At 48.4% G+C, this 23212-nt stretch overlaps 1 long non-coding RNA gene across 1 annotated transcript; it reads right to left on the bottom strand.

The window, feature by feature from the left end:
- Positions 1–4535: 4535 nt before the first annotated feature.
- On the bottom strand, positions 4536–21438 carry LOC133231883 (uncharacterized). Its single transcript, XR_009731262.1, has 3 exons — positions 18963–21438; positions 6568–6703; positions 4536–6149 (listed from the first exon to the last, which is right to left on the bottom strand). It is a non-coding gene; the product is annotated as an uncharacterized LOC133231883 (long non-coding RNA).
- Positions 21439–23212: the final 1774 nt, after the last annotated feature.

Here is a 23212-nt window from a genome sequence, read left to right as displayed (position 1 = left end):
CCTTTACTGTAGCCCACGAAGCTCCTCTGTCCATGGGATTTTCTAGGCAAGAATACTGGAGTGGGTTGCCATTTCCTTCTCCAGGGGATCTTCCCCAACCCAGGGATCGAACCCTCGTATCCTGCACTGGCAGGTGGATTCTTTCCCACTGAGCCACTAGGGAAGCCCGGATGACTAGTACCCAAAATACATCACCCTTTCAGTATGTCCTCCATCGACACATCCCTGTCCAGTTCCTTCTCAGATACCTGCTGCTGCTGCTGCTGCTAAGTCGCTTCAGTCGTGTCCGACTCTGTGTGACCCCAGAGACGGCAGCCCACCAGGCTCCCCCGTCCCTGGGATTCTCCAGGCAAGAACACTGGAGTGGGTTGCCATTTCCTTCTCCAATGCAGGAAAGTGAAAAGTGAAGTTGCTCAGTCATGTCCAACTCTTAGCGACCCCATGGACTGCAGCCTACCAGGCTCCTCCGCCCATGGGATTTTCCAGGCAAGAGTACTGGAGTGGGGTGCCATTGCCTTCTCTGTCTCAGACACCAAGAGTGAAAAAAAAAAAAAAAGGCAATAATCAAATAAGAATGACCACCTCACTCAGAGAACAAAAAGAATGGGATGCTCATAATAGCCACATGAGAGTCATATTTGGGGTGGACCAGCCAGGCTTTGGCTGAAGGGCCAGTATAGATGGGACCCTAAAGCATCATCATGACCAGAATAAGACAGAGGAGAATTTTGCTGACCAGATGCCTTTTAGAGAATCACTCTATTTGTTTAAAAACTATTTTGATAAGATGCAGGTGTAGATTGGGACATCCCTGCCCCATCACCCGTGTTAATGGCCTTCAGCTGAGAGTGGGTCCCACACACTTCACTGTTTTTGTTTTAAAGAATGAGGCGTGCAATTGTCCACCAGAGCCGAACTGCTCAGAACAATAAAGAAACTCGGTCCTCTGTTCAGTCTTTCTCTTTGCAGCCCCTAATCCCTTTAAATAAAGTGTTGAACAAATATTTAAAGAAAATCAGTTTTCTCTCTATAAGGATAGCAAGAAACTGGCAACAGTAATCGCCTCTGGGGAATGACGCTGGGTGGAATCTTGTTATATAGGAAAAGGCTTAGAAGAAAACACTACAGATAATTGCTGTCCTGAGGGGGCTCAGGGACGGGCTTTGGGCGTCGTCCTGCCTGGAACCTAAGCTCCCAACCACAGGCAGGGATTGGCCTTGGTAGGATGGAAAGTCACAGGAGGACCAGAAAGCAGGTGAAAGGTGGCATGCAGCACCTGGAAGCGTGGGGAATATAAAGGGAGTGGGATTGAGGGGGCCCATGCTGGGTCTCGCTGAACCGAACCTTGAAAGGATCCATAATGAGTTCCCAGTGACACAGAGGGTATGAGGCAACTCTCCCTGTCTCCTGCCTCATCCTTGGAAACCCCCCTCTCTCAGTCTCTCTCTGTCTTTCCCTTCCTCCCTCCACCTAGCATATTTGTCTACCTGTATTTTCTTGATATTTGGAGGGGCAGAAGGAAAAGCTTAGAAAAGACATTGGGAAGGGTCCAGCTGTGTTTGAGCAGACCATCAGCGCTCCTTGCCCAGAATTCTTAAACGAAAAGAAAAAGCTGAGATTCAGGGAATGGGCTGAGACCTCTCAGCCCAGAGCACATCCAGAAAGCTCTCTCTGAACAATGCTGGTTTTAAGGTTTTTTTGCTCCTTAATAAGACGGGGGAGCCTGGTGGGCTGCCATCTATGGGGTCGCACAGAGTTGGACACGACTAATGTGACTTAGCAGCAGCAGCAACCCTTCAGTACATTGCATAAAGGCCCTCGCTTTACAGACAGGTCATTGGATCTTCACAACAGCCCTGGGAGGTAGGCGGGGCAGGGATTTTTAGCCCCATTTTGCAGATGAGGAAACTGATAGCTGGAAAGGGACAGAGCCAGTATTCCAACCCCCAGCCTGGATTTCAAGCCCCAAGCCCTGTCTCTACATCCAGAGACAGGCCCAGAGCATCCTTGCTCCAGAGCATCCTGGGTGCTGGGCTCAGGGCTTACACCGAGGGTAGGCAAGAATGTGGATTGGTCCATGTTGCAAATCACAGCCTTCCACATCCCCACCCCCTGCAAAGAAAGAGGAGCATGACCCCCAATGGGAAGAGACTCTAAAGCAGCCCCTGGGGATCTTTGGAGAAGCTATGTGATTTATTCTAGTCCCTACTGGTATTGTGTGCCACATTTATAAACGTCAGCACTGGAAATGAAGTTCCCACTGCCCTGGCAGCTGCTGGTTGCTGCTGTTGCACACCAAGGGTTCAGATAAAGTGTTTTCCCCTCCCCTTGATTGATAGAAAGCTGAGAATAAAAGAAAAATTAAAGCCCCCCGGAGCACTGATGGAAGGGAAGAGACAGCTTCTCAGAAATAGAAAGAGTGAAATAGGAAAGGCTGATATTCATAAAACAGAGAGTGTGTATATATAAGGAAAGGATCCAGTTTTGTTTGTTTTTTTAAATACTTTTATTTATTCATTTATTTTTGACTGTGCTAGGTTTTCTTGCTGCTTGGGCTTTTCTCTAGCTGTGGTGCTCGGGCTTCTCACTGCGGTGGCCTCTCTTGTTGCAGAGAATGGGCTCTAGGGTTAAAGGGCTTCAGCAGTTGTGATTCCCAGGCCCTAGAGCACAGGCTCAATAGTTGTGGCTCATGGGCTTAGTTGCTTTGCAGCATGTGGGGTTTTCCGAGACCAGGGATTGAACCCATGTCTCCTGCATTGGCAGGCAGATCCTTTACCACTGAGCCACCAGGGAAGCCCTGTTTGTTTGTCTGTAATATTTATTTGGGCTTCCCTGGTGGCTCAGCTGGTAAAGAATCTGCCTGCAATTTGGGAGACCTGGGTTCGATCCCTGGATTGGGAAGATCCCCTGGAGAAGAGAAAGACAACCCACTCCAGTATTCTGGCCTGGAGAATTCAGCGGTTGCAAAGTCCACAGTCCACAGGGTCGAAAAGAGTCAGACACACCTAAGCAACTTTCACTTTGTGCTTCCAATGGGACTTTAGTTGCAGCAGTTGGGATCTTCCATCTTCATTACAACATGCAGGATCTTTAGCTGTGTCATGTGAACTCTGAGTTACCACGTGTGGGATCTAGTTCCCTGACCACTGATTGAACTCAGGTCCCCTGCATTGGGAGCACAGATTTTTAGCCACAGGATCTCACCAGGAAAGTCCCAAGATCCAATTCTTAAGGCTACATGGAAAATAAACATTTTTGACGTATGTGGAAAGAGGGAAAATAGTGAAATCCACCGTTCATTTCAGGAGCTCTGACACAAGAGGAGGGAAGGAAAAGGCATCTGTGAAGCTGTCTTTGTAGCCTCTGGGCTTCTACTCTCTCTGAGCAGAGTCTACTATTTTGGGGGGTCTAGGAAAGGGACAGAGGCTTGTAGAGACTTAGAGGAAAAACGTCCTGGAGGAAAGTGGAAAAAATGAAAGGTAAAGGTTCCCAAAGGACCACACACATACAAGGCATTGTCTTTATTAACAGAACCAGTGGCTGAGGTTGGAGATGCCCTGCTGAAACCAACACACTCTGCAATGATGCCTTTCCTTGACGGCCACCCAAACCTGTGATGCCCTCTGGTCTTTGAGAAATGCTAGTTGGGTTCGACTCCATCAGCCCCGACCAAGCATCTGAGAAATGAAGCAGTTAACCAGGAATGGCCTCAGTGGCCCCCAGATGAGCAAGTCATTTCAAAATTGCTTTAATTTAATTTTATTGTACTTACATTTTTAAAAGTACTAAGCCAAATATTTACATTGTTCTCTTCAAAGTCACCCCCCCTGAGAGGCTGTGTTGTTAATCAGGCACCACTCAGTGTGCGGCCCATATCATGTTGGAGGGCAATGTGCGAAGTACTTTCAGGGCCAGTTTATAACCTGGGGCAATAAAATGTCAAGTTATTTTATAGGGGGTTCCTTTCTTTCCCTTAACTTGATATATCAGATGTGTTTCCTGGTAACTTTTGACCCTTTCCAAGCACCAAATCCTTTGCCACGATGCTTTCTCAGAGTGGTCTCGAGTGGTCCTTGGAGGACAGCATTGTTCAATTATTAGCAACAGAGAGAAACACACAAAAGAAAGAAGAATTGTTATGTTAATGTGATGGAACTCTAGATGAGTTTTCTCTTTTCACTCTCCTCCTGTGAGTAGAAATGTTTCTATTTTGTAGGGGGAAAAAAAGTGTGGAATAAACAAAATGTGGTATATTCACAGGATGGATTATTTTTCAGCCTTAAACAGGAATGAAAAACATTTTTTAATTTTTATTGGCATAAAGTTGCTTTACAATGCTATGTTAGTTTCTAATGTAGAGCACAGTGAATCAGTTATACATATACATGAATCCCCTCTTTTTGGGATTTCCTTCCCATTTAGGTCACCACAAAAAATTGAGAAGAGTTCCCTGTGCCATACAATAGACTCTCATTCATTATCGATCTTATACATAGCATCCGCAGTGTGTATATGTCAGTCCCAATCTCCCAGTTCATCCCACCCCACTTTCCTCCTTGGTATCCATACGTTTGTTCTCTCTATCTGTGGAATGAAATTCTAACACATGTTGTAACATGGATGAACCTTAAAGACATTAAGCTAAGTGAAATAAGCCAGTCACAAAAGGACAAGTACTGTATAATTCTACTTATATGAGGTGCCCAGAGCAGTCAAGTTCATAGAGGCAGAAAGTATAACGGTGGGTTCCTGGAGGTGGGAGAGGGGGGAATGGGAGTCACTGTTAATGAGTACAGGTGATGAAAAAGTTCTGGAAATGGACGGAGGTGAGATTGCCCAACTATGTAAATGTACTTAATGCCACTGAACTGGACACTTGAAATGGTTAAAATGGTAAGTTTAAAAATAAAAAATAGGGAATTTTCTGCTGGTCCAGTGATTAGGACCTGGTGCTCTCCCTGCCGTAGGTCCGGATTCAGACCCAGGTCAGGAAGCTAAGATCCCACAAGCCCCGTGATGTGGCCAATAAATAAATAAGATGGTAAACTGTATGTTATATGAATTATACCATCAAAAAAAGTGTGGTTAACAAAATCAAATCTACTCCCTGGACTTCCCTGGTGGTCCAGTGACTAAGACTCCAAGCTTACAACGCAGGGGGCTGGGGGTTCAATCCCTGGTCGGGGAACTAGATCCCACAGGCTGCAACTTAGACCCAGTGCAGACAAATACATACATACATAAATTTTAAAATTTATATATATATATATATATATAAAAGATCTACTCTCAAAAGGTGAAAACTTGACATCACTGAACCTCCAAAGAATTTGCTGCCAGGTAAGCCACAGGTCCAAAGAGAAAGGCTCTAAATATTCTTTGCTCTGGAGCAAAACCAGGACACTGGGGTCAGGCCGGTGCTGGGTTCAGGCCCTGCCCTCAGACAGCTCCAAGTAGGGGCCACCTCCTCCAGCTCTTCTGTTTTCTTATCTCCAGGACATCGTTCACCTGCAAGCCTGCTGGAATGCCTCTCTCAGTCCTGGAACATTCCACAGCACAGCCCAGGCCTCCCTGATCCGGCCCGCCGGGGCTGGCCCGCTCCCCTGGCAGCATGAATGAGGCTACACCAAGTCGTGGCTCTGCTGGCCACGAGGCTGCTGAGGTGGCTTTTTAATCCTCCAGCCGTGCCGTCCTAGTGATTGCTTTTATTAGGAAATGTAATGAAAAAGACTATATGAAGCCCCTGCCAGAAAAAAAAAAAAAAAGCTAATAAGATTCTGCACCAAGTGTGGCGAGAAAAGAAAAGGGGGAAAAAGCACATTAGGAGTCAGATAATGAGATAAATGAAAGACCGCAGGGAAGATCATTTTTGCAGACTTGCTGGATGGTTGTAAAATTTTTAATTTGCTGAATTTTCTTTTTTTCATTGTCTCTGACTCTCCACGTCTCTGCCTTTCACTGTTTCGATGCTCTGAATCTTGTCTCTGTCTTTCTCTCTTTGCCTCTCCCTGTCTTTCTAGATTTCTCTTTCTCTGTTTCAGCTCTTTCTGTCCAAGTGTGTGTGTGTGTGTGTGTCCTTTCACTGTGGTCAAACCTTTCCTCTCAGAACTTGGGTCGGAGGCTGGTACCTTGGGCAGCGAGGTCCCACTCTGTCAGAAAGAACAAGAGGACAAAAGATTGCTCCCCGCCCCTACCCCTAAACCCCTCATCACACCTGCCTTCTAGGGAGCTGCTGTGATTCTGCCAAAGGGAGAGAAAGAAGGAGACATCAAGGGAGGAAGGAGGGGAAAAATGGAACTATGAAGGAAGGACAGGAGATCAAAGACCAGGGAAGTAGGGAGGAAGAGAAAGCCCCCGCTGCTCCCGCAAATCGATTCTCCGCAAATGCCCGCCCTCCCGTCTGTGCTCTAAGCTGCTGAGCAGAATGCCACATCCGTGGGATGCCAGGCCTGAACAGAAGGGTTCTGGGGCACTGGGCAGGCACACAGGTCAGTCTGCTGGGGACCACTGGGGCTGCCCGGCCCTGCTGGGAGAGGTTCCGCATCACCAGAACTACCCTCTCACCACCTGTAAGGATGTCCGCTCCAAAATCCAGCTTCAGTACTTGCTTTGGCAGACTTCTCCCTCCTGTGTCACACTTCCACGATGGGAGGGGCTTGAGGGTGGACACAACTACTAGCTTCCCCGCAGGGAGGGGTGATGCCTGTGAAAGTACAGCAAAGAATGGCTCAGGATGGCAGACTCATTGTCAGGTATTAGGAAAATCACTCTCCATCCTCCGTCCCTTCCCCGCTGGAGACTGTCTGCTCTGTTTCCCTCCCAGGGAAGCCATCTCTCTCTGTGCTCCGCCTCCTGCGCTGCTGGTTACCTAGGGGATGGGTGTTTCCTGTATGGGGGCTGCAAAAGATAAAAGAGCCATGAACATCGGTAAGATCCATGGGAGTGAAAGGACCTATTAGAAATCAGGCAAAAGACCTGCTGAAATCTGATTTCTGTCTGCAGAATTCTGGGAATCACAGGGGGCCCTCTAAGAACCTAGGGGGTCTGACAGTGGGGCCCTAAGCCAGGCTGGGCAGGGGAAGAGGGATGGGAAATAAGGTGGATTGGGACAGACAGGCAGTCCCAAAAGAGAAGATGAAATAAGTTTGAGATCAGTTGGGAGGACTCCCTGGTGGTCCAGTGGTTAGGAATCCACCTGCCAATGCAGGGGACATGGGTTTGATCCCTGGTTCAGAAGATCCCACATAAAGGCAAATACATGTAGTTAGTGCTTCCTAGTGCTTCCTACTGGAGAAGGCAATGGCACCCCACTCCAGTACTCTTGCCTGGAAAATCCCATGGATGGAGGAGCCTGGTAGGCTGTAGTCCATGGGGTCGAGAAGAGTTGGACACGACTGAGCGACTTCACTTTCACTTTTCACTTTCATGCATTAGAGAAGGAAATGGCAACCCACTCCAGTGTTCTTGCCTGAAGAATGCCAGGGACGGGGGAGCCTGGTGGGCTGCCATCTCTGGGGTCTCACAGAGTCGGACACGACTGAAACGACTTAGCAGCAGCAGCAGCAGCAGTGCTTCCTATGCTCCAGGCTCTGAGAACCTGAGCATATTTACTTCTTTAATCCTCACCACAATTCTATGAGGTTGGGTACTATTGTTAACGTCTCCATCTTACACATGAGGAAACTAAGGCACAGTGAGAGGTGAGGAGAAGGAGCCAGGATTCCCAACTCCAGAGTCTGTGCTCATAACCTCTTCTCTCTTCTTCTCTGTCCTTCCAGAGCAGGAGACAGGTCTGGCAAAGGATCAGAGCCTAGTTGAGAGACAGAACAGCCCTGTGGTTAAGAACATGAACTTCTAGGCCAGATAGCCTGACATGGACAATCAGGGTGACCTTGGATAAGATCCTTAGAACTTAAGGTTACCCCCCAGAGTAAAATAAGAAGGGACTAAAGGCTTGTAAGTTTAAACACCAACACAGCGCCTGGCCCCTGAGGTCAGTCAGGGGCACTTTTGTGTTTTGTTTGTTTGGCTGCTCTGGGTCTTAGTAAAGGCATATGAGACTTTAGTTGCAGCATGTAAACTCTTAGTTGAGGCATGTGGGATCTAGTTCCTTGACCAGGGATCGAACCTTGGCCCCCTGCGTTGGGAGCGCAGAATCTTAACCTCTGAACCACCGGGGAAGTCCCAGTCAGTGGCCATTTTTAACATCATTACTCTGCACCTTCCATGAGGAGAACAGAGCATCTTCTGTGCTTGGCAGCTGAAAAGCCTCAACTTCTCACCTCTGGGAAGCATTTTCAGAAACACTGGAGATGGGCCCTTCCAAGGATCAACTTCTTAGGCACACAGTGCTGCAAACAGGCCCCGCACCCACAGCAGATCCTCTCCCCTCAGAGACCCTGCCCCTGCTCTGATCAGGTGACCCCAGTGGTCCCCAGGCCACAGGAGCAACCCCCAGTCCTGTGACTCATTGAATTTTTCCAGGGAGTATGTGTCACTACCATTCTCTTTTCCTTTTCCTTCCCTCCCCTAGCCCCTGCTTTTCTCTTGATGGAGAAAGCACAAATTAGGCAAAAAGGAAAATGTTGACAGTTCCCAGCCCTCCCTTGCTGGGGATAAAGAGAAATACGTTAACGGTTGAAGCTTTAGGCGGATCAAACACAGTTTGTGAGATGCTTCAAATGTATTATTCATCTCACCAATGAGATGCAATCGTGGGCGTTCTCTTTTCGCCCCAGCAAGAGGAAACCTCAGCTACCATCAAGATGCTGGGCTCCAGGGAGGAGAGGAGCTTTCAGAATGCCCTCTTTTCAATATTAAATCAACAAGTCCATCTCGTGTCCCTCTTGTTCCTCTGGAAGCCTTCCAGATGGGATAGGTCAACTTGCCAGAGAATCTTAGGGAGCAAAGGCTGCAGGTAAGATCCACAAGACCTGGGCAGCAACGAGTGCCTAGAATCAAAGAGAAGACTGACTGTGACATTTAGAGGAAGTAGGAATTGGAAGGTGCTCCATGCGCCACATGATCTTGAGGGATGTCACTCTCATGGACTGGAAGAGCTCTGAGAGGAAGCATCCCAGCTGTGCCTTTAGCCTGGAGACCCTCACAGAGAGTGGGGCTGCACTCACCCTCTGCTCGGATGCCTGGAGGAAGGATCTGGATCCAGACCCAGATGCTTGATACACAAACCTTCGACGTTGTGATTAGGACTTGCTGAGACCCCTGCCATCCCGGCCTGAGGGTTTGGCTCATCTGAGCACTGAGGTCCCCTCTGGGACTCCTGAGAGGATCCCAGGGGTCTGAGGCATCTCAAATCACACACTGCCCTCTTCTTGAACATCACCCAGAGAAGAAACAGTGCCAGCCTCCCCTGGCTTTGCCCTACTATCTCACAAACCTGATACTTTTGTGCTGAACAAATCAGAAGTAGGGGTGGGGAGCGGGTGGTGGAATGGGAGATTGAAACAGCCCTGAAGGAAGGAAAATTGACATGATGGATCAAAAAGCCCTTAAAGTATACATTCCCTTTAGCAATTCCATTTCTTAGAAACTGCCCCAAGGAAACAATGGATGAGTGTGCAGAGATGTACAAGTGTCCACCCCCCAGCTTTGTTGATAAGAGCAAAACCAGCAGACATCTTCAGACCACAATAAGAAAGGATTGGTTAAATAATAGCCTTCTGGTGGAGTCATTTAAAAGTAGATTCTGGAATATTGGGGGGAAGCAATATACAAATATATTTGCATTCTAAAAAAAATCCTGTATAATGAATACAAAGTTCACCCTTTTCCTAACCCAATCCAGTTCCTCTCCTCAAGATACCAATTATCAGTTTAGCACGTATCCTCTCAGAACTTTATTTTTGAAGAATAAATATTTAATGTAAACAAGTGACAAACTCAGGTTATGCAAATCTGTGGGCTTCCCTGTTGGCTCAGTGGTACAGAATCCACCTGCAATGCAGGAGACATGGGTTCAATCCCAGGATTGGGAAGATCCCCTGGAGGAGGAAATGGCAACCCACTCCAGCAATCTTGCCTAGAGAATCCCTTGGGCAGAGGAACCTGGTGGGCTACAGTCCATAGGGTCACAAGAGAACAGGACATAACTGAGCAAATAAACAACAATATGCAAGTCTGTAACTAGAGATGTGTGTGTCAGTGCAGAGAAAAGGCTCCCTGAGTATACACCAAGACATCAACAGTATTCACCGCTGAATAGTGGGATTGGATATGATTTTTATTTCCTTCTGCAGGAATAATTGTATTTTCTACATGAACAAAAAAGGGAAACAATGCTATTTTTAAATATAGTCAAAACAAAGAATCAATAACATTGGCTGCCTCGGAGGAGTGAGAAAAACTGTTCACCATATACTATTTAATGCATTTGGAATTTTGCACCTTGGGCATGAACTACCTACTTGAAAAATGAATAAAACTGTTAAAAATTTAACACGGCAATAAAATAAACTGAGGGGCTGGTGGAGAAGACCTCTGAAGGATGACAAGCCCTGATCTTCTGAGAATCTGTAAAATTCTCCAAGCTATAGTTACAGTTTCTGAATCTGGTCAGGATTCACTCCAATAGTGTTTCGACTCTTTCTCACCAGACAAGGAATTAGGACCTATAACCTGGAAGAAATGAGGTAGGGTCTAAAATAAACCAGGCTGGCAGCCAGAAATAACTTTGCAATAATTTACAGCATAGCAACAATAATGGCTTGGTTGAGCTCGATTTCATACTTTTTCAAAGCACTTTTCATTTCCCTTTGGTTCTTCAAATTTTCCTTGAGGCAACCTGCTGCTGGCAGTTTCCTGGGCAGGAAAGGATAGAATGGAAGGCCTTGTCTGAAGAACCATTGTTTGAAGACAGCCCCAAAATTCACATTTCCCTGGGCTGGGCGTCAGGTCTCAGACCACAGTGCTCTCTTCTAAATCCCAGATCATCTCATCTGTCAGCACCCAGCCTGCCACCTGTGTATGAGCCTCAGGTTCCTAACTTGTAAAATGAGCCTAATCAACCTTCTCCCTCAGATAGAAAAGCGGGTGATGGCTGGGTAGACTGTAAGGCGAGGGCGCTGCCCAGTCAGAACAGAGGGGCCCCCAAAGTGGAAGCGGCTTCCAGGCAGCCCCCTGGGTGGGGGGGCAGGCAGGATCTAGACAGCCCCCAACATCCTGCCCTCGAAGTGTCTCCCTTGCTCAGAGACCCAGGCCCACGGGTGATCCCCACCCCACCCCCCACCTTCACGCTGCTTGGCACAGGGACACCCACCGGTGATCCCGTCTCACCTAATAATTTCCTGTCAGAGAAGCTGTCAGGACCTGGGAAATAAATAATGATATTTAACATTTTGTAATAACAACAATTAACCAGTAAATAATGTCCTTTAAACTGCAAACGCTGGAGTAAATTAATTCTTCTAATGAGCTGTCAGGCACGAAGAAAAAAAAAATCGCCGTTTTCTTTGGTGCCACGCGACTGCCGTGTGAGCAGCGAGGAAAGCTCACCTCGGCCCCGGGAGCTCATTACCGAGAAGCAGGCGGCGCGGGTTTCCCGGAGACTCGGCCGGCCTCGCCTGCTCCCACGTGGGCGCTCGGCCGCCGCCCGCCCCGGCGCGCCCGGCGCCCCAGGCCGGCCGCACCTTCACCCGCACCGCGCGCCGCCAGGTGCGGGCTGCAAACGCGCAGCGCGGGGAGCATTTCAATTAGAGACGCCCCCCTCTCTCTCCTTCCCCTGCCTGAGCAGCCTCTGCTTCGAGGTGGCCCGGGGTTGGGGGAGCAGGAACCGAGGCCGGAGCTGGGGGCAGAAGCCCGCGCGCATCTTTAGTCCTTGCTGCGTGACCTTGGAGCGCTTTCCTGCCCTCTCTGGGCGGGGTAGTCATAAATGGAAATGTGGAGCTAATCAAACCAGATGTGATTACTTCTGAGCTCCCCGAGAAGCCTGTGACCATAAAAAGACACCTAAGAGGAAGGCAGCTCTTTATGTACTGATTCAGAGTAATCTCCAAGATATATTGTCAGGTGACAAAAGCAAGGCAGAGAACAGCGTGCCCGGCTAAGCTGCATCTTGTGTGTTAAAAATGAGACGAAGGAAAGAGAATATGTGTCCCTATTTGCTTGTATATGTGTGGATGGGAAACAGAACATTGCTTCCCCTGGGGAGGGGAACTGGGAGACTTGGGTGGGAGGGAGACCTTTCACTGAGCCAGCTCATTTTTTGTACCTTTATTTTTTGAAACATGTGCAGGTACTGCCTATTCAAAAAATAGAGAAGGGGCTTCCCTGATGGTCCAGTGGTTAAGAATCCGCCTTCCAATGCAGGGAATGTAGGTTCTATCCCTGGTGGGGGCATTAAGATCCCACATGACTCAGAGCAATTAAGACCCCCATGTAGCCAAAAATAAATATTAAAAAAAAAAAAAAAGTCACACTCATCAGAGGTCATCTTGTCTCTCAGTAGCTTTCAAGAAGTGGGAGTCACGGGGGGTGGGTGGACAGCTGAATTGAGACCCCAACTGAAACCGCCCCAGAGACAGTACTGCCTCTTGAATAACCTCTCCTAGAGACAGTCTCCTGCATCTGGAAGTCTTTCCAGCATCTACTCCCATTCCCTCTTGCTTGCTTCTGAGTTTCTCTCTTCATGCCCTGTATTTGGTGGGTCAAAAGGCTGATAGATGCGAAACGGGGTGTGAGGAGCAGCCTCCACACAGGGAAGAGGGAGTCCAGGCAGCCCCAGTCCTCTGGAGTCACACAGGCCTGGGTTTGAATCTGCTTCTGTCACTCCCTAGCTGTGGGGTATTATATGTCACTCTCCATTGCTAGGTTTCAAGGTTCAGACGTCCCTGCCTCCCTCAGGGAAGACATAAGATGCAGAACCTGATGAACAAGTGTCTACCCCTACAAGAGCCAGCTCAAGCTCCCTGGGACAGACAGAAGACCCTTCTTCATAGTCCAGGGCCATCTGGTCCCCAGACCCAAGCGTCTACAGCTGCAATGCCCAAACCCAAACCCCAAAGGATGTAGCTATGTGGCTTCCCTATGGCCAGGGGCAGCTTTGCCCACTTCACACCTAAATTGTCATGCTCAAAACCCAAACAGGCTCACGGTAGCTGTCAGGTGAGAGATGGTGTCGGACCCAGAAAAATAGCCAGGCCCAGGGCTTGGTCACAGCACCTGGGGTGCAGGGGGCAGTTACTATGGGGCTGGGGGTGAGGGAAGGGCTGGAACAGGAGGGCTCCCAGCCCCCATCCCCATCTGACCAACTCCCTTTTGTTCTGTTTGTATCCTGGCCTTTATTTTATTATCCTTTTTTTTTTATTGTTGTTATTTTATTATTATCCTTGGTTTTATTTTCTTGGGCTCGAAAATCACTGTGGTTGGTGACTGCAGCCATGAAATTAAAAGACACTTGCTCCCTGAAAGAAAGCTATGACAAACCTAGACAGCATATAAAAAAGCAGAGATGTCACTTTGCTGACAAAGGCCCATCTAGTCAAAGCTATGGTTTTTCCAGTAGTCATGTATGGACATGAGAGTTAGACCGTAAAGAAAGCTGAGCACCGAAGAATTGATCCTTTGGAACTGTGGTGTTGGAGAAGACTCTTGAGAGTCCCTTGGACAGCAAAGAGATCAAGCAAGTCAATCCTAAAGGAAATCAACGCTGACTATTCATTGGCAGGACTGATGCTAAAGCTGAAGCTCCGATAATACTCTGGCTACTTGATGGGAAGAGCTGATTCATTGGAAAAGACCCTAATGCTGGGAAAGATTGAAGGCAGGAGGAGAAGGGATGACAGAGGATGAGATGGTTAGATGGCATCACCGACTCAATGGATATGAGTTTGAGCAAACTCCAGGAGATAGTGAAGGACAGGGAAGCCTGGTGTGCTGCAATCCATGGGGTCTCAATGAGTTAGACACGACTGAGCGACTGAGCAACAACAAAGTGTCTTCATTTTGTCGAGATCAGATAAGAGACATGCCAAGAGGTTAAGAGACTTGCCCCGGATATTCTACTGAATGGGCTAGAATCTGAGCCCAAATCAGCTGACTCCAAAGTCACATCTCCCAACACCCTGCAGGCTGTCCAAGGCCCCATGTCTCACCACACAAATAGACTAATAGGGTGGGAGAGGGGAGGGGAGTAATGGACGAGGTGCAGGAAGGTGGCCAGCTGGCCTCTTGACCTTCTTATCTCCTCAGCACCCTCAACTCAGTACCTGGAGCATCAGGTGAAAGTTCAGGGAATAATTGCTAATTGTCAGAATTCCTGAGAGGCTCCTTTCCCTGGCAGGTTGGAGGAAAAGTAATGGGTTCATTTAACCAGACAGGATTCAAGCAGGGGGAGTGTGAGGGGCATCTCTGATGGTGTCTTTAGGATAGAGTGGCAGCTAAGGCTTAGGGACAGGAGTCTAATAGACCTGGGTTAAATCCAGGCTGCATCCATTACAAGCTGTCTTAACCAGAACAAGTTCTTTAACCTCTCTGAGTTTTGGTTTCCTCTTCTACAAAATGTAGAAATTGCTTCCTCTCTTTGGGCTGTTGCGGAGATTAAGAAGATGAGGTGTGTTAAGTTCTAAGCTTACCTCCCTGGGCATAAAGTAAGCACCTAGTAAATGGCTTTGTCTGATCTGGTGAGCTTTTTTGCTGCCCTGCTAGACAAACTCCGTCTCCAAGACCAAGAAGGGCAGTTGTCCTAATGCCTGAGGTAGGCAAGCTACCTCTGTGACTCCTGATTTGGGAGGCAGCCCAGAAAGGCTCCCAGGCTTGCTTTTTGCAGAGGGCAGCGGAAAATCGGAGCTGAAGCCAGCAAAATGAGGTTCCCAACAGCGGGGCTGAGTCAGCTCCTCCTGGGTTTGGGGGTTCAAGAGCCTTCTTCAAGGTCACACGACCTCCTAGTCCCCCTGTCCTCCATACGACTGCCCCCCTTGGCCTAAGCTCTCCAAGGACCCTGGGCACCTGTGTGCACGAGACACCAGCTGGGAAAGAGGAGTGCTTCAGTGAGCAGAGGAAGCTGGGCTCGGCCACGGGGAAATTAAAACCAGCTTGCCCAGTGCTGAGTTACCATGTCGCCCGAAATCAGATTGATTTCTTGGGCTTGTTGTGACGGCAGTGTTGCAATTGATTCGTCTAGATGGTAGGGAGTTTATCTATTTGGAGCTGTCTGTCATTGATCTGAATACGCTTCTAAAATAGCCCAAATACCTGGTGAGGGCAAGATCACCAGCAACCCCGGCTCAATATTAATTATAATAATGAACAGGCGTGAGGAGGGTGGCTTCATTGCCTGCCTTGCAGGGCTGGCCTCTGTGAAGTTTGGTGTTTAATATTCATTGTGGGTCAACCTGTACCAAGAGCTGGTGGACGCTCCTAAACTGAGAGAAGTCTACCTGGGTGGTGATGCCGTTCTCCGCTTCCGTGGGACAGAGAAGGAACTGCTACTGCTGACACAGACAAGATTTAGGTTAGACCTCAAGAAGGACTTATTCAGGACCAAAAGTAGATGGATAGAACAAATCATTCACTTATTAGCCTAGACATGTTATTTCTGAGTCTCTTTCCTCCTCTGTAAAATGAGGATTATAATACTACTCAGAGCTGCTGCTCCTGCTGTTCTTGGGCAGAAAAAGAAGACAAAACAAAGCAAAATAAAGCTCAAGACCTCTTCTGGGCTGATGGTTCAAGGAGAAGCGAAGGGTCTTGCTCTGGGTAACAAAGCACCCACCCTTCTTGGCATTCACAGGGTGAGCATTCAGTCAATGGAGTTATTATAATAATAATTATTGATTCTGTGGTATTTACTGAGCACGTGCTATTTGCCTAGCCCTGAGGGAAAACTAGGAAAGAAGCCATGCTCGCTTTGAGGAGACTCTGGGTTACTATGGGAGCCAGGACATCCCACTTGCTCAGGAGTAAGACAGACCCCTTTCTCTGGGAGACAGTTTAGAAGGTAGGCACAGGTGGACGTGAAGACCTCATGGTGTGGGTGCAGGTCCCAGGCAGCGTTACCCAGCAGAAGATGACTCTGCTAAAAATCATTCCACAAGAGCCCCTCCAGAATAACATTCTTGCAGGAAGAAGAGGCTCCTGCCCTCAAAAGATCTAACAGAAATCTGATTAGACTTTGTGGTTCTGGTCGGCAGGAAGCAAAGAATAACCAGCTGACTCTCATTGCCTCTGAAGACACCAGCTGAAACTGAAGCAAGAAACATGGAGGTCAGATCACCATAAGGACTTCCTGGCTGAGGTTTGGAAAGCCGTGAAGGAGACCGGGATGGAGAGACTCCTGCATCTGTCTGGGAGCCTGGTCTGCTGCCTTCCTTGTGACATTCCTGCTTCTGTTCCTACAAAGCTCTCCTCTCTCCTCTGGCTTGGCGGCTGGTGGAGACCCCCATGGCCAGCCTTAAGAGAAACATCAGAAGAAAGTTAATAGCGAATCGCTCTGGCGGATCTAATTGATTTTTTTCCTATTGGTTCCCTAATATAGGCAACACTGTTCCTGCCGCTTTTCTGGGCTGGAGATTATGTCATAAATAAAGAGATTTGCTCCCTATTTCCATGTGCTTATCTTTAATAAGTTAAGAACTCAACAAGCTTTAGGAGGACTTGAAATAAGCAAAGGATCCGGTGGTGGTTTCAGCTGTGGCAGCGGCAGCAGGAGCTTTATTTCAACAGAGGGGGAGGGGGATGGCTGAGGCAGGTGGGGCGGGGGAGGGAATTTGCATTCTTTGGGCAGCCTTGGGCCCAGGCTCAGTCGGAAGATGAGAGGGATGGGGTGGGCAGAGCTAGGGGAGAAAACTCCTGTCTGAAGATGTGCAAAACAGCTGGACAGGGCCCATGAGGCTGGGGTTAACATGAGAGTGCAGGTTCTAGAGCCAGGTAGCCTGGGCTGAAATCCTGGGCCCATTGTTGCTTACAAGCTGTGTGACCTTGAGCAGGTTACTTAGCCTCTCTGCTTCCTCATTTTAAAAATGGATAATAACATCTACCTCAAAGGTTCAACAGCAGGCAAAATGCTTAGGCCAGAGCCTGCCGTGGGGTATATATATATGCAGACTTCATGTTAACCGGCACAGGATTATCAAGACAGCGTCTAACTCAGTTCACCTGAACTGCTGCTGAGCCTCTGCCTTGTATCAGGCCTTGGCGTGGGCTTCACAGAGTGTGAGACACAGTCCAGCCCTCACTTCCTGGAGGAGGAAATGGCAACCCACTCCAGTATTCTTGCCTGGAGAATCCCACGGACAGAGAAACCTGGCGGGCTGCAGTTCATGCGGTCGCAAAGAGTCGGATGCGACTGAGCGTGCACTGCACAGCCCAGCTGGGGACCCAGCCGCTGCGACGGGCATGAGCTGGGCGGCAGTCCTGAGGATCCACGTGGGGGAGCCCAAACAGGAAGTGCTGACCCCTTCCTGGGGAGGCGGCCCTGCTCTGCCCGTCTGAGGCTGACCTGCTCTCTGGCTCCAGACGCCCTGCAGATTACTGGCACTCCCTTCAAGCTGACAGTGAACAGAGACTGTGCAGCATACGCAGAACCACTCAAGGCTGAGCACAATCACCACCATGCACTTGCATTTCACAGGCGCCAGGCTTGCTCTCTCCCTGCCTCGTTTAGTCCTAAGCAATCCTATGAGGACAATACTATCATGAGTTCCCATTTCACAGTTTAAGGAAACTGTAAGACAATTAGCTTGAAAGCTTATAGCTGGTAAGGATCAGAATTTGAACCCAGATCCACTGACTTCTCTTGCTCTAAATACTGCCCTCTGTTCTTACACTGCATTTAGAGTCCAAACATTCATGACACACATATAATATGCAAACCCCAGGCTAACGGTTGAGAGGATAGAAAACTATAAAAAGCATTTATTGAGCACCTATTATGTGCCAAGCATTCCTACAGGTTATCTTATTGAATATTTCTAAGAAAGGTAAGTGGCATGGTGTTCCTTTTATATGCAAAGAAGTGGAAGCCCAGAGAGGATCAGAGACTTGCTCAAGGCAAATTAAAGGCTGGGATGAATTCAACTCAGATCTGAATTTGAAGCCTGGTCACTATTTGGGGTGCCCCCAGCCTCTTTTTTTTTTAAACTAATTTATTTGGCCGCATCTTAGTTGTGGCACACAGATCTTCAATCTTCTTTGCAGCCTGAGGGATCTTGAGTTGCAGCATGCTGGATCTTTAATTGTGACACACAGAATCTTTAGTTGCAGCCTGGGAACTCTTATTTGCAACTTGTAGATCGTTTCCTGACCAGGGATCAAACTGGGGCCCCCTGTATTGGGAACATGGAGTCGTAGCCTCTAGAAAGTGAAAGTGTTAGTCACTCAGTCATGTCTGACTCTCTGAGACTCCATAGACTGTAGCCCACCAGGCTCCTCTGCCCATGGAATTCTCCAGGCAAGAATACTGGAGTGGGTAGCCTTTCCCTTCTCCAGGGGATCTTCCTGACCCATGTCTCTTACATTGCAAGTGGATTCTTTACTGTCTGAGCCACTAGGGAAGTCCTGGACCACCAGGGACATTTCCCCCTGCCAGCCTCTTGATGATCAGTCTCCCTTTCCAGAAGGCCTTGCTCTTGCAAACCACTAATATGATCTCGGGGGAGCCAGCAGGCCTGCCTAGTCCTTCCTGAGAAGTATCAGCAATTTCCCCCTCCTTGGCACCTTCACATCCTCTCTCCTTCCCTGATAAGATCAAGGCTCAAACATGGGCCAGGTCCTGGCAGCCCCTCTAGGCCAGTGGGGCTGAGAACAGAACCATGCTCCTACCTCACTTCCCAGTGATACATGGGGCCACCTCAGTGATCCCAGGATGCTGCTTACCACATCCCATCACTGTCTACAGCCCATCTGGGTGGGATTAGATGAAGTTCTCCCTTCATGGGCAATTTCACAGGGGCTGTTTGTCAGTGTAGAAGCTTTTCAATGAGGGACAAAGTCAATAAGCTGGTTTTAACCTCCCTGTGGATGGGCTAGAATAGAGTCCTCCTCCCTCCCATGGGTCTAGAATGGCCTTGTACTTTTTGCGTAGAAGCTGGTTTTCTTCTCAAGCCTCCGTTTGGCCTTCTCCCTGTCTCTTCCTGACCATTGTCTGGCCCTACAGACACTGTTGCTTTAAGGACTGGTGACCTCACAATTGGTTGCCATAGAGACCACTGTGATGTCACAAGCAGAGGACAAATAGTTCAAGGAGGAGTGAAGAGTGGGAGTGTGTGGCTGGAACTGAGGGACATTTGGGATTTCTGTCCTATTTTTTATTCCCAGAACAGGCAGTGTCTGGAACTGGATTCTGATATCTGAGGGAGACCTGATCAATTTTCCCTGTGTTCATCTGGGACAGAGATGCCTCAGAACCCAAAAGAAGGGTCAGTGAAAAGGGCCATCAGAAACACTCCCCACCTTGGGGCTATGAGAAGTGGGCTACTTTTGTTGCCGAAAGGAATGAGGTTAGGTGCCAGGAACAATTGTGTGGCTGGAAGATCTCCCTGGAGGGGTTGATGTTGCTTTGCCTTAGGAAGCTTGAACCATGGGAGACACTTAGCCTCCAGGGTGGTGACTGCCTGCTGAAGCACCTTGTACAGATGGACATGTTATGTCACAGTGTGATGAAACTAATTCTCCCCTCCCTGGGAGCTCCCTGAGGGCTCTGCCTCTCCAACAGGACACTGAGGTCCTGCCACGATAAATGGTCCCTCATTCAGTAAGCAAACGAGTGAGAGGGTGATGAATGAACTGGGTAGGAGATTGGAGGAAGGCTGAGTGACTGCGTGGACAGATGAACACATGGACAGATGGGCAGCCTGGAGGTCATGTACAGCAGCCCCCCCAAGCTTTGAAGTTCTATACCTGTCTGCCTCTCTAGCTGCATCCCACCCTACACTTCTTTTTTTAAAGTTATTCATTTATTTATTTGGCTACATCAAGTCTTGGTTGAGGTGCACGGGATCTTCATTGCATCATGCAGGATCTTCCATTGCCAAACATGGGCTTAGTTGCTCCGTGGCATTTGGGATCTTAGTTCTCCCACCAGGGATGAAACCCACGTTCCCTGCTTTGCAAGGTGGATTCTTAACCACTGGACCATCAGGGAAGTTCCCCACCCCATGCTTCTTGTTCTCTATGATCCAGCCACACTAACTGTTTCTTAGTCCTGCCTACCACAGGAATTTGCACCTACTGTTACTTCTGCGTGGAACATACTCGTCATTCCTATTTGATCGAATAACTCATACATGTCCCTTGGTTTTCTACTCAGTCAGTATCTCCTCAAGGAAGCCTTCCCTGATTAAGTCAGGTCCCCACTGTGGGCCTCCACAGCCCTGGGAACCTCTCCTGAGTACCTGCCACACTGTAGCTTTGCATTTATTCAGGCGGTTCTGTGTAAGGTCTCCCGTTCTAGACAGAGAGCTCTGAGCACGCTGGGGAAGCTTCTGTTTTTACTCATCTTTGTATCCCCAGCATTTAGCACTGTGGACACTTAATATTTGTCTAAAGAATAAACTGATAAATAACCAGTCCTGCCCCACCTATTCCGAGAGGCCTACACTCCCCTGCACCAGAGGAGCCTGCAAAGGTGCACAGACATATATGCATTTCTGCTCTGCCATGGTAGTCTGTATATATTGGTTTGACCTACTAGGTAGCTACAAATCATTTAGTCTCCCAGAGCCTCAGTTTCCTCATCTGTACAACGGGGACAGTAACAGTGCCTATTTCATAGGATTACCTGAGAATGTAGTTAAATTCCGCAGCGCAGTGCCCAGTAATAGTAAATAATAAATGGTGCTGTTATTCTTATTTTTAAAGGTCAAGTACAGCCTACTGGATTTAGGGCTAACTGCTTAAAAATAATGAGAAGTATACCAAATTTCCATAAATCTGCTTTAAATGTATGTGGCTATTTTTTAAAGAGGAAATTTACCTAAAGCCCTTCTGTAAAACATGAATCAGCTATAAGTTTATCTTTTATGTAATTCTGAAGCTTCATGCCTGGTTTTGCTCAAAGGGGAAAACTCAATTATCCTCTCATATTATCTAAAGCAACCCCCTAATCTTATCTCAGGCCTTAAAAAAGGGTGAGGGGGCATGCCCCCGGCCATCCTTGGCCCAGGGTGAGTGCTATCAGAGGCAAAGGCTGAGGTCAGTCTGACTGGGATAGTGGTTCATGCCTCACCCATCCTGCCCTCATCCCTGGAGGTGGGTGGAGATGGTCTTGGGATTCTATAGAGTAGAAGGGCTCTCCCCGACAAAAGGAGACCAATTTTTCGTCACTGGCACCTCCTCCTTGCTTTTCCTATACATAGTTTCTACCTACTGCTGATCAAGATTCCAGTTAGGTCAAACCTGGTAAGAAGCAGTTGGGGCACTATAGCTGGCTCCACATAGGGAAGAGCTGAGATGCCTTTTTAAATATATATATTTATTTATTTATTTATTTGACTGTGTCAGGTCTGAGTTGAGGCAAGTAGAATCTTCGTGCATCACGTGGGATCTTCCATTGCAGCGCTTGGAGTCTCCAGTGTGGTGCACAGGCTTAGTTGCCTCGTGGCATGGGGGATCTCAGTTCCCTAACCAGTGATGGAAACCACATCCCCTGCATTGCAAGGTGGATTCGTAACCACTGGACCACCAGGGAAATCTCCCCAAATGCCTTTGAGGGTCATCTCAGCCAGCCAGAGAAGCTTTGTTCCTCCCATCCCCACCCTCAGTTCACAGTAGCCCCCTGAGGCCCATCTGACAGCCCATATGATGTATTTGGGCTCCTTCCCCTTTCTCAGGAGCTCACTGCTCCCCCACCCCTGTGACTCATTCCCTCATCCCATGGTCATCATCCTGGTACCAGATCTCCAGCCTGAGCCACACTACCATAAACCCAATGCCTCTGGACAGATGTATTTTATGTAAGTTCAAGCACTAGAAATATTGAGTTCAGAGCATTTTATTTCTAGAGCTCTCCATATTTCTCTGGGATTATCACCTGTCTTTGTTCCCTCCCTTTCTGGGTTATTATCTTTGGACCTTTTCCAAGCCAAGCTGCCTTGATTGCTTGGGGAGAAGAAGGCTGCCTGCATCCTCCAATGGGTCCTCTGGGTCTGGGGAGGGCAACCTTCAGGGACCCTTTCTTCTTCCTCCTGCATAACTCTGCAGGTGGCCGCACTGCCCAGGCAGCCTTGGCTTTTAGGAGTTGGCTTCACTGAGAGACTCTCCAAGTGCCAGGGAACATTGAGGGGGTGGTGGAAGTGAAAGCCTCATCCCCCAAGTTAGGGAGGGCTATGCTCAGGGTGAGCCTCAGGGTACAGAGGGGAGGGAGAAGGCCAGCTGTTCTCTTTTCTACGCAGTGCTAACCTAGCCTGACACCAAATTAATAGCATTCAAATGAGATGCAAAGCATTATGCAAATCTAGAAGAGAAGGCCACTCTCACCCAGGGCTTTTCGGCTGTTGGAAGGCCAGCACCTTGAGCCCTTTCTCAGAGGACCCTACAGACTTCTTTCAATTTCAACCCTCATCCCTTCTGCACCAGGCGATGTGAAGAATCTGATGAGACTGGCACGACCATGTCAAGGTCCTCTGATCCAAGGGCCACTTTGGTCTCACCTCTCAGGCACTTGAGTCCTCTTCCACTCTGAAATGATGCAGAGGCAGCCACAGAAGGTGGTATAACCTTCCTCTGGATGCAGAATGCCAGTTCCCCATTCAGTAGCAGTGTATGCAAAGTAGATGCAGGGAGTGGGGTGTTGCATCTATTTAACTGTCTATTAAAATGGCCCCACGCCCATCACCTCTGCATAAGCCCAGGCTTCCAAATTGCCAACCCCTGCTGCCTGCAAGCACCATGTGGTTCCTGCGCCTGGTAATTGCTGTAGTGTTTGTTGAGCTGTATTTGCATTTGATTGTCATTTAACTTTCCATCTTTCTCCTTCAATCAAACTGGGAACTGGGCTTCTGCAATTGATTATTCATTTTATTTTCAGCCCCTTGGTGGGTTTTTAGAGTTTCCTTCATTAGTGCCACAAACTTGAATCCTGGGACTTCAGTCACATGGAAGGGGAAAGCCTCCTCCCACCCATCCCAGGGCTCCTACGTGAAAATAATCTAGCCAGCATCATGGATCTTAAGTCCTACCCCAGCCTCTGTGCTTCAGCACCTGCCTCATTTCTGCCCAGCCAGTGGCATTAAACATTTATGGAGCTGAGGAGGATCAAAGA

Source organism: Bos javanicus, chromosome 19, assembly GCF_032452875.1.
Source record: "Bos javanicus breed banteng chromosome 19, ARS-OSU_banteng_1.0, whole genome shotgun sequence".
NCBI classification, from domain to species: domain Eukaryota; kingdom Metazoa; phylum Chordata; class Mammalia; order Artiodactyla; family Bovidae; genus Bos; species Bos javanicus.
The sequence above is the reverse complement of the archived record's forward strand: the minus strand, read 5'-3'. Positions and strand labels throughout refer to the sequence as shown.